The sequence below is a fragment of the Athene noctua genome, chromosome 6 (assembly GCF_965140245.1).
Source record: "Athene noctua chromosome 6, bAthNoc1.hap1.1, whole genome shotgun sequence".
Taxonomy (NCBI): Eukaryota; Metazoa; Chordata; class Aves; order Strigiformes; family Strigidae; genus Athene; species Athene noctua.
In genome coordinates this window covers 36342710-36354674 of record NC_134042.1, presented here as the reverse complement: position 1 = coordinate 36354674, position 11965 = coordinate 36342710, and the positions used below count along the sequence as shown (strand labels likewise).

Sequence of the window (11965 nt, the reverse complement as noted above, 5' to 3'; positions counted from 1 at the left end):
AGGAACTCGCTATAGCTGACCCTGGTTTGAGCAAGGGGTTGGACTACGTGGTCTCCCATCTTCATTTCTTCAATTCCCTTCTTCAATGCTTCTGTCATTCTGCACCCACCAGCTTGCTCTAGCAGTCACAGGAGTTTATTGCAGTGAGTAGAACTGAGTGCAGGATACCAGGCTGTCTGATCTGACCCAGCTGAACACACGATCAGAGGGGCCTGCTCCCCACATCCCAGATCACAAGATAGTAAACGGGTCTAAAGACTTGCTCAATTTAACACCCATGTTCCTAGGCTTCCGCCCCCTGTCCCCAGGTCATGCTTGTAACTGGGATCACCCGCGTGCAATGGCATCCCAGCCACATTCCTTCTTGCCCGGGCGCAGGGCCATGCAAGTGGCCCGGGAGTCACTATCACAGCTCTTGCGGATTCCCCGTGTGGGAGTGGATAGTTAGGCACCTTTACAGCAGCATTTGATAATGTAGCAAACCAGTGTTTTAAGCCCTGCACCTATTAGAATCATCACTGGCTTCACCTGGAGACAATCAAGACCAGGCATGGATATGAAGGAGACAAGAAGGCTAGGTCACAAAAATTCAGGTTGTCCCAGTGCATCAAGCCCTGTTCTCCTGCCTTAGCGGAAGCAATGCTACAGTCACTGGAAATTATATTCAAGATATTTCTCTATAGGTACTACTTCTGATTACTTTCTTGATCACAAAAATAGTAGATTTGAGCAACTGAGATGTGTACAAATGTTTGATATTAAGAAACAGTAGGTTCTGTTTGAGGAAAATTGGTTTCAATCTAACCAGGGTGATCAGATAGTCATGAATAATAAAAAGTCACGTGTGAAACATATATTCAGCAAAGTTAGGTGTCCAGTAAAACTAGTTTCAACATTGTTTGCACTACCTAATCTCTGAAATTATAATGTGTGAGTCACAGCCCTTAGATGATCTTAACGTTTACTAGAGGATACCCTGCTTTGTGTTCAGCAGCATAAACAACTGAGCAAGGACCTGTGCAGACCTGGTGAATACAACAGGACCCTTTTGACTGTACCGTAAGTAATACATTTTTTTCTGTGGAAAAAATGTCAGACGTTATGTGTAGAACACAATTTTCTGAATAATCAATTGAGAAAATACCATGTTTGTGTTCAAGTGGCAATTTAAATATTTTTCTATTGATTTATTGTGGTTTTGTTTTTTTAAAAAAAGGTAAGTCCTCTGTGAAATAGTCATGTTTGTACAGCATAACTCTCTTTAGGAAAATTGCATCTCTAAATGTTTTAGAGTTAAATGTAGTAAATGGTTGATAATAACAAATGTAGGGCATTAAAATAAAATGGAAGTGGGGACTTAAGACTTGCTGTCTAAAGCTTCTAGAGAGCTTGGAATAAAGAAACTGGATAGAGATAAAGGCTGAAAGAATTAGAGTGATGGTGGAGCAAGTTGCAAACAAATCAAAGAGCTCAAATTTAAATTTGTTCTAGATATGCAAGTGAACTGTCTGAAAGTAATTTGTCATGGGGCTCAGGCCCTTCCTAACAATAGTAGTATTGCTATAACCACGATATTCAAAGGGTGTGACTTAAGGAATATTTATAGCATATATTATTAAAGCAGAGATCAGCATTCTGATTTCAATCAATTTTGGAGAACCAAGACTCTGGAAAGTGGAGAACACAAATGCAGGGTCATGGTGGGAGCTGACAAGGGTTCAAATTATTTTACAAGGCATGAGGTTCTGAATACCATTTCTCATTGCAAGTCAGGAACCTAAGGTATTTCTCCCTTTTGAAAATCCTTACATTTTCCTCTAGAGAGTATTTTATTTTATAAAAGAGGCTGTAAGTAAAGTGATCAGATACCACAGGAGGATGTTCTGGATTTCCAGATATTCCACATCTTTACTTCCTTCTGTCTGTTGGCAGATGTTGTTAAAACAAGTGTGATACAGTATTAATTTCTAGAGTCAAAAGTATTGCCACAGATTTGGAATGGATGGTTTTCATGCTGATCTGGAAAAGGCTTTCCAGTTCTATCAGTATCTTTTAGTATCTTTGTTTCTCCAGAATTCACTCATTCATCTTTTACATTTTACCATTGCAGCCTTCTCTGTCAAAATCACCCATTGCTATCTTTGTGATGATAAACACCATGATTGTTCTGGAGTTTCCTCTAATTTTTGAAATTTTACTTTTAGGTGATTTGGTTCAGTCACTGGACTGGACATGCCTTTGCGTGTGGCAGGCATACTTATTTCCACTTGCTGTTCTGTGTACATACCCATTTTCCCTTTCTTAATAAGCAACAAAGTATTTCCAGGGTCTTGATAACTTCCTATTTGCTAAAAGCATAATTCTCTCTTTTGTTAGTTATGTGGCAGTGCTCAATTGTTCAAGCTTTCTGGAATCACTGTAAATGTTCATCACTTCCTCATTAACAAGTACATTTACTTTCTCTCTGCTGCCTGCCTATATGTTCACATGCAACCCATTCAAAAATGTATAATATTTTAATTCTCACAATGGAGGAATATTGTGCCTTTCTTCTGCTTTGATTGGCTTGACTGACTTCCTTACTTCTGCTCTATAGACCTGTACTTTTGACTTACAGCTTTTTATCACTTAAAATCACATTAAAAGCAGAACACTGGTGAAAAAAAAAAAAAACAACAGAAAAAAACAGTTTCAAAGGAATTGCAGCCTAACCTTAATGAGGGTGTCTTTGGTATTACTTCATACCTCTTTGACTTTAATTCTTATTATTTCATAATTTCTTTGGTAGGTTGAGTAATTTTCCAGAGTCTGCTTCTTTGAAATAGAAAGCTGGTATCCCTGAATTCAAATGGCTTGGAATCACTGGTACCAAGCCAGCTCTGTACAGTGACGGGATTGACTTATTTTTAAGCACAAGGAAAAAGATTTGTAAGAAAAATATCTTAATATCTTTTTTTTTTTTTTTTTTTTTTCCCCAGAGTTATAGAAACATGAAGATATTGTTTTTCCTGTGTCTTTTAATTGTTGGGCTTCATTCCAACAGTTATTGTTATGAGCCTAATCGCCAAGCTGTAAGAAACCAAAATCAAAGAGGCCAAGAAAACCTAAACATGCCACAGCAGGCTGTAGGGAACAGTGTTTGTCGGTTTGCGTGTTGCTTCTACAAAGAGATTTCTTCTCGTGAAAACAGTGGGAATATTTTCTTCTCTCCTTTGAGCATCTCTACTGCCTTTGCAATGCTGACTCTGGGTGCCAGAACAGACACTCTGACACAGATTCTTAGAGTCCTTAGCTTTAACCCACGTGAGATTTCTGAAAATGAAATACATGAAGGTTATCGTCAACTCATGCAAATGGTAAACAGAAAGAATGAGGGGTTACAGCTGAATATGGGAAATGTCCTGTTTGTGCTTGACCGACTGAAGCCACAAGAGAAATTTTTAAATAGTATCAGAAACTTCTATGAAGGAGAAGCTTATCCTATGAACTTCAAGAGGGCTGATCAAGCCCAGGTAAAGATCAATGAATATGTAGCAGGAAGAACCAATGGGAAAATTAAGGACCTCATAAGTAACCTTGATCCACTTACTGAAATTCTCCTTATCAGCTATATTTATTTTAATGGTAAGATATACATATTATATTCTCCTACTTCATACATTATTTCCTCAGGTCAGTCTTGGACTTCATCACCTTTTTTTGCAATATGGTTTTGCAGATGGTCTCATATCTCGTTTTCTTTTTGGTCCTCACACTTAACTGTAAACAAAGCTATTGGAAACTATGTTCTACTTGACACCGATGATAATTTCTAGCAAAATTTATATCAATTTTTCCTATATCTTTTAATATATACATTTATTTCCTGCTGAAGATTAAGTGACATATACTTTGAGGAAGGCATCTCTCTGCAGTAAAGCGTCTAATCCTATACAATCTAGTGGGATTTAAGTACTTTCTTGATTTTTTTTTTTTTTTTTTTTGTCTAGGAATTAAATTTAAATCCACTTCATCTGTTTTTTGTTTAGCAAGTTTAGAGTTAAATTCAAAGAACACTGTTCAAGAAAACTTTGCATCTTACCTAAAAGAACATATGTTTACTCAATAGTTTTGCTGTTACTGAGTATGTTCATGTATCCAAAGATAAACCTGTGATAGTAGGCTTAGTTTCAAACTCATGTTCTCCATTTTTGGTTTGTTTGTTGGGTTTTTTTTTCCTATGTCTTTACTGATAGTATGGCTGTAGTCCTGATGCGTCTGAAGGCATAGGTTTTCAACCTTCTTTTTTTGATTTTCAGATTCTAATATTTTCCAGTGAAGAGATGGACCCACCAGTATCAAATACAAGCCTAATGACAATAAACTTGTTTTTCTTAATTAACTTATGCAGTCTACTTAGATACAGTCTACAGACCTTCCCAGAGCTTTTCAGACTGCTGGTCTAATAAGAAGAGGAGCAAGTCTGTAAGGTTCAATCCCTGGTCTAATAACAGATATTGCATCTTCTTTCAGACCTTTTTTCTCTTACTCATTTGATCATATTCTGAAAACAAAACAATGGTACTCAGAAGAATAATATTCTCTATTTTATCTGATAAAAATATCATTAAGCTTTTAAATTGAAACAGAGATGACATTAGAAATGCTATTTTTTTAAAAGAAGTGTTATTCTTTTAAAAATGTTAAACTGGATGCTTTCACTCTTCTCTCCAATATGAGGCTTCACCTGAAAGTAATTCAAAACTATATTTTTGTTTTGTTTTGCTTTTCATCTGTGTGTCTGCTTCTTGTGTTAATCTCTGAAGCTAAATGGATCTGTTTGCAATATAGATGACTGAAGTTTCTTAATTCTCTTGAATACATACTTGTTTGTCTCAACTGTTTTCAAGACAGGCTTTTATTTAGCATCAGGAACATCTTTAAAAATAGGCAAAAAAGCCTATTCTTTTCCTGAAAAATGTTTGAAGAAGGAGCAATAAATTTAGCAGTCCAATGGGAACAAAAGCTTGAGAAACATTGTATTAAAGATAACTTTATATTACAGATAACTTTTACACGTTCTAAAAATAAGTTTGGGTTTAAATTAAATGTTCTTATTACTGAAATGATTTCCCAGACCTTCCAAAGTTGGTGGAGATTCAGTTTCAGCTCTTCAGTTTTAAAGAAAATAGATTAAAGAATAGCATTAATAGCAATAATAAGGATTTTCATCTTGAATTTGAGCGTAGGTTAATTTTGATTGATCTAGAGGCTGGGATTAATCTGGAGAGGATCTATAAATCTCAGGTACCTCTATAAGCAGACTATACTTCTAGACTCTCGTCCACTCTCTGTGCATTACAACCTTCCTTGCACAGTACTGGTGACTCTCCTCCCACTTTGTGGTGTAGCATAGTGTAGTTGTTCTTCCCTAAGGATAAAAGTCTGGCAATGTTTTCCTGGCTCCCAGCCAGCAGGCATGCTATTCCACTACTGTACACCAGTCCCTTATCGTGCCCTAGCCAAGCTGGTCACTACAAATTATCATACTTTGAGGTTTGTTTTTCCACTTGAACACTGTGAAGTGTTTGAGAAAGGTGCCATCCCTAGAAGGTAGCCTGCTAAGAGACAGGAGAGCGTAGGAATAAGAGTGCCTCTGAAACAAGAGGAAAGGATTAGTGGATATCATCTCTGTCTAATCTGTGTGCTTAAATCCTAACATCCTACTCAGTTTTTAATCAAACAAAGCTCTTTCTGAAAACGGTGGGTGTCTTCCCTGAGTTGAGCACTAGATAAAAGTTGTTTGAGTATTTCAGGACTTGTGTCATTCATGTTTCTGTGATTCATTCTGATTTTTTTTTTTCCCTCCCTTAAGCATATCAAGGCAGAAGTCCTGCTCATTAGATATCTGATGATAGAAGTCACTATTAATAAAATAACATAAAAGTAACAACTTTTCCCATCTTCAGAGTACTGGCAGTGGTCAGTTGATATTTTCAGAGCCTGAGACATGCATTAACTAAGTCTCATTTCACTCTCCAAATACTAAACAAGTGCTGTTTATAGCTATTTCACAGATGGTGGAAACAGCAGATGATAATTATTTCATTTGTACCAAGCTGCCTTGTAATCATTGTTCAAATAGAAATCAGAAGTCAAAAGGAGTAGTTTCATGGTTTTCTTGATGGCACTTAATTTACTTAGTATTGTGGCTCTACTTTTGCCCACTAAATTTGATAAAAAATTAGTTTTGTTCTAGAAGGCAAAATTTACTACAGAGCAGCACCTCTTTCTTTAAAAAACAAAACAAGACAGCTCCCCCCAACTTTTAACTCTTTTAAAAAATCTGTTCAGCCTCTGAAATTGATGAGGTGGATAGCTGGAATTTGGTTTAGAAATTCCTCTCTGCTGCGGATAAGAATCTTTTGGAGTTTTATTATAGACTGTTTCACTATGAGCAAGGAGCCTTTGGAAATTTAATATCCTGAGCATGACAGTACAAAAGGTTTATGTTGTTGGTTTGTTTTTTAACCATCAGTCTGATAGAATTTTCTTCATGACTTTATTGGCTACCAACAAAGTGGCATATAAAACCCTTCTCTCTGCAAGTAACCTGAATCTCATAATTTCTCTGGAGAATTCATCCCTCATGTCACCCTTCACAAGTTTATTTTGGTGTGGGAGTACAGAAAGGAGAGAACCTTTCTTCTTCTGAGATCTCATTTAAAGGCTGCATCATATGAGGGTTTTACAGGCTCCTTAAAACTGTTGTCATGGAAGAAAAGTGCACACTAGTACACTTGGTATCTCATCTTAATGAAGGATATTGCAGGCTGCTGTAAGATCTGAGGGAGTTTTTTACATCACACTCTACCTACTGTATGTTGTATTATTCTGAGTATTCAGTAAGATCAAGTGCTCATTGAAAACTGGTTTGTCTTTGAAGCTGATCCAGTTGTACCAGTTCCTGTCATCTATGAATGTGTCCTTTGGTGATATGTCCTATGGTTTCATGTTCTCAAAATATCCTGTAACTCTCTCTCTTGTATTTCAAGCTGAATGGGAAAAACCTTTTGACCCAAAATACACTAAAAAGAACAAATTCTTTGTGAATGGGAACAAGGCAGTTGAAGTCCCGATGATGTTTGGAATGGGCCAGTTCAAGCATGGCTATGATGAACAGCTGTCTTCCACTGTGGTGCAAATGGATTACAAAGGAGGTGCTTCAGCATTTTTTATTCTGCCTGATCAAGGAAAAATGAGGAAGCTGGAGAAAAGATTGTCTTGTGAACGTATGTCAAGGTGGAGGACAATAGTCTCAAAAAGGTAAAATTCTTCAGTTCTTGGTTCAGATGGTTGGCAAGGAGACACATTAGTCTCAGTCTGCTGGGCACAGAATAAAGATACTATTTTTAGTTGTGTTTTAATCTACAGAAGAATTCCCACTGACCAAAGTTGAAACCTGGCTCTCTGGTGTCCTGTGTTTTCACGTTCAGTACTGCATGAAATGAAAACCTTCACAACTTCAGGACTTTTGCCATTTCTGCATTTTGTTTCCAATCTCAACTCTCCATAGCCCCAGGTTTTCTGTCTTAAGACCTCTTTTCACTTTTTTGGAGGGAGGTCTTCTGCCTTCTATTTACTAATAAATTTCTACCACTTTCCTTCAGCCTTTTTTTTTTGTCTTTTGCCTTCCTTTCTGTCAATTACAGTTACCAGTAATTGCACCTTTAATGCTGAAATAACAGCTTCCATTTGGCAATTGTGAGGACAAATCTCAATGATAAGGGTATAGAGCAGCTGGCACATTACAGAGCCATTTTATTCAGGCTGTTTGAAGACTTAGGAAGGCAAAATTGAAATAAGCTACACTTGCTTCATGGTAACTTTGAAGGCAGAAAGGTTATATGCTTTCTAAAACCTACTTTAGATTCCTTCCATTTAGTGTCATGGGTAATAGTAGCCACTGATGGGACAAAATATGTGTACAAGCATAGGCACAACATGTTTTCAGAATCAAGCCCTTGTGTTCATTCATGAATCTGATGTGTGATGTTGGAGACCTTCAGACATACACATTTGAAAATTGTATTTTAGATTTTGTCTCAAGAAAAAAATGACATCCTAATAGAGAAAACCAATACCAGTGTCATGCTCTTAACTCTGATTCACTGTTAAATCTGACCAAAAGAATCTAGATTTTTTTTTCTTTAAAAAAAAAAAAAGACAGAAAGAAGTATTGATTTCTCTGTGCATAGACACAGTTTTGAAATTTCTTGGAGAAGCTATGTGTTTTGTGACTAAAATCACTATAGGACAAATAAGATGGTGAATCAAGACAATAATGAGTAATTTTTGTCAAAGAAACATAATTGCCTTCAAAATCATCAAGAAAGACACTAAATACAATTGGAGGGATTTATATTTCTTCTCTCGATCCTCTCCCTCCTCTCCAAACAGGAATAATCTACCTAAACAACATGAATGAGAGATGTAAATCTTGTAATATAAAAATGCATTACTGTCACAGATGAGCTTGTTTCATTCAGCTCCCATTTTTCATCATGGAAGTTCTCTCCTGCAAACTAATGGCACAAACTCCTCCTCTTCCATCTAGTTTTCAAAGCAACTGATTGCCTTTGCTATTATTTAGAGTGTCTGGGAAGTCAATAAATGGTTTTGATGTAGGTATGGAATGATTTAAGGACTGTGGGCAGGTACGTTTATCTCTGTTTCTCTGTCTGCAAACTGACGTTAACACAAGTTGTAGAAGCATTGTAAGGAACATTTTTTATTACTATTGACTGCTGAACGGGGGATAGTCCCAAAGTGTTGCTAGTACAGGTAGATGAGATCTATTTAAAGACTAAACTGTGGAGAAAACATCAGTTTCTCTTCTGGAAAATGTATTGAGTGCATCCAGCCTGGTTGCATTGTTGCTGTGTGCCTACAGCTTTCCCTTTCCTGTATGTTGAAAGCAAGTGGGGGCTTGTGAATGAGAGTCTTTATGTAATAGCAAGACAGATGATTCAATGGTAGTTGCGTCCTCACTTGAGACAGCAATCAGCACAGTCAGAAATTAAGCAGAAGTAAAAGATCAGCAACCTGTTATCAATCCGCTAGCACTCTCGTTTTTGGGTACCAGCCAGACTTGGCATTAGATGCTGTGCTACACCGGTGGTATGGGCCCTTTCCTTCCCACTTGTCTGCTGCATGACTTCCTCTTCAGCCAGCTTCATTAAGTGCTCCACATCTCCCTGACCTCAACCCCTGGACAGCTGTCCTGGTTTCTCACCAGAAAACAGTAACTACTGTCAGCAATATCACTGACCTCTGTCTCATTATGTTTCTTGTAGCTGTAAATGTTGGTTTTAACCTTAGTGAAAGAGCAAGAAAGAAATGAGTCAGAAATGTGGAGCTTTGATTAATTTATGGAAAGCAGCAAACTAGTCACTTTCAAAAAAAAATTAATAAATCAGACATTGGACTTGACATAGAAAAAGAATTATCTGTTGACTACCTTCTGTCAATGTGCTCTTGTTTTTCATTTTCTCATCCTTACAATCACCACCACATACTGTCCTGCTCCTTAGGTATATCTTTTTGTTTTCTCTGTCCTGAATTTATATGATAAACACAGAAGGACAACATTTGAAAAAAAAAAAAAAGAGTGAACGTGGATGTCTTATATTTTTTGTGCCCATCCTGAAGCACCTAAAAGAACCACTTTTTCACAAGGTGAATCCTCTGCATCCTTAGTAATGGGGCATGATGAAGGTGCTTCCAGCAGAATACACAAAATATCTCTAGCTTCTGAAAATGTCAGATGAAGATCCTTAGGGAGGCATAGCTGTACTGTTGTGCTGAATGATCACTGGTTCAATCTCAGTGTTCATGTGTTGGCTTACTGCAGACTGTGAGCCAGCAACCTACAACCCTATCCTCTCAACCAGCCTTCCAACATTGTTATAAACTTTCTTTTCTTCTCCCCAAATTAATGTCACTATACATCTCCCATATAGACTAGAGAGAGCCTACAAGCAAAATATCTTTGGGGAGAAAGCAAAATGGGTTTGTCTCTCGCAAGTCTGCATTATACTGTGATATCTGATCAAAAGTTTCACCATATTCTGGCACTTCTTTTCTGGCAGCTCAGCAAATTTGTATCTTCCGAAATTCACTCTTTATGGGACATATAACCTAAAAAATATATTATATAAAATGGGCATCATGGATGTATTCACTGATAAGGCTGACCTCTCTGGGATCACTGGGCAGCCCCAGCACAGAATTTCCCAGGTAAGTCATACTGCTTTTTGTTTTATGGGCCCGTGGTTACTGATGCTTACATTACTTTCTTTACAACTATTCATGATGCAAAACTTATGCTTTGCTTCATGTGAAAAGGCAGCGTTGGCATACAGAGTATTTCACCCATGTTACTTGCACTGTCAGTGCAATTGAGTTGGATCAGGTTATAAATCTGTAATTTTTTAATCTAGGAGGCCTTTTGGATCTGCGTGGGGCAACCTTATAAAACAGACATGACCAAATCATCATCTGTCCACGCCTCAGTACCCCTCTGCAGCATGCTGTTGCAGTCATTATGTTTCTGCTTCTGTTTGTGCCTACCTACTTTAGCTTGCCTCTGGGCAAGTAGGGAGCTGTAGGATGTATCACTGCTTGTGTTTTATGGAGAGAAGGGGAGGGGAGGGGAGAGGAGAAACACTGCTTGCCTTTAAACTGTTTAGGGGAAAGGAATATGCAGTTATTAAAAACATTTGGTTTCAAGCCTAAGAGCAATGACTCTCATTAGTGACAGGCCCAGACAAAAGGTACAGATAAGTCATACTTCAATAAAACTAGAGTTTAAAGCTGAAAATCAGTGCAGATTTCATTGTCTAATATGAACAAAACAACTGCCTTCATGACCTCAGGTGGAAGTCAGAGAACTAAGGTCTGTGAATGTCTTGATTTTGCAAGGTAAAACTTACATGTTTCTCTGCTCTAGTCCTCTATTTCTGGCCCTTCTCCTTCGCTCCCATTTTTTCCAAGACATTAAGGAACATGGGAAACATAATTTCCAGATGCTATTCAGTGTGCTAATCTGCATGTTACTTCTTCAACTATATATAAACTTTTAATAGACAGCTAAATATGATCTTACTCTCTTAACCTTTAGTCTAGCTCCACAGATCTGCACGAGTAAGAGCAGGGATTAAGAAAAGAAAGCAAATTTTTTACCAGCAGGGACATGCCCCTCCACCAAGGATGAACTTTTCCTCTCTGAGGCTAGGAGAGCTGTGCTGCATATAGGTTGCTGGTTTTTTTTCAAGCTTTGCTGTCTTTGTGCAGTGATCTCACACCTGTTCATCTGATGCTTGTTTCTTACCAATAACTTCTTCAAGCACTTCTACCCCCAGTTCTTATTTAGGTGACTAGTTTTGTAACCCCTTGACTTGTAACATATCTCTTTCTTCACAGGCTATTCATAAGGCTGTGGTAAAGGTGGATGAGACTGGCACCGAAGCAGCAGCTGCCACAGGCATGGAAATAGTGCCTATGTCCGTTCCAGCTACCATTACATTTAACAGGCCCTTCCTAATTGTCATAACTATGGAGAACACTATGCTCTTCATGGGAAAAATTGTGAACCCTCTGAAAAAAGATTAATTTGATGTAAATACTAAGTATGCGGTGATCACCACTGTTAAATCAAGTGTTTGACCTGATGAGTATGGCATGGCTACAGAGGCTCTCCACCTCTTAACTGATGCTATTCACTGTTTTTTGTAGATGAGACTCTTCATCAATTTAAGTTGTCGTAATTACATGTTTGTTTAGGCCTTGGTTTTTTTTTGTTTTTTTTTTTTTTTTGTAAAGAAGGTTGCATTCAGGCAGAACTGTCATTAGATCTGTGACAAAATAGGCCTGTGTGATACTGACAGCATAGATACATCTTCTAGCAGGGAAGATGTGGAGCATG

The 11965-nt window shown here is 37.6% G+C and overlaps 1 pseudogene; it reads left to right on the top strand.

Annotated features, from left to right (window-relative positions):
* The first annotated feature begins 948 nt into the window (after nt 1–948).
* Nucleotides 949–11652, top strand: LOC141961904 (alpha-1-antiproteinase F-like; annotated as a pseudogene).
* The last annotated feature ends 313 nt before the right edge of the window (nt 11653–11965 follow it).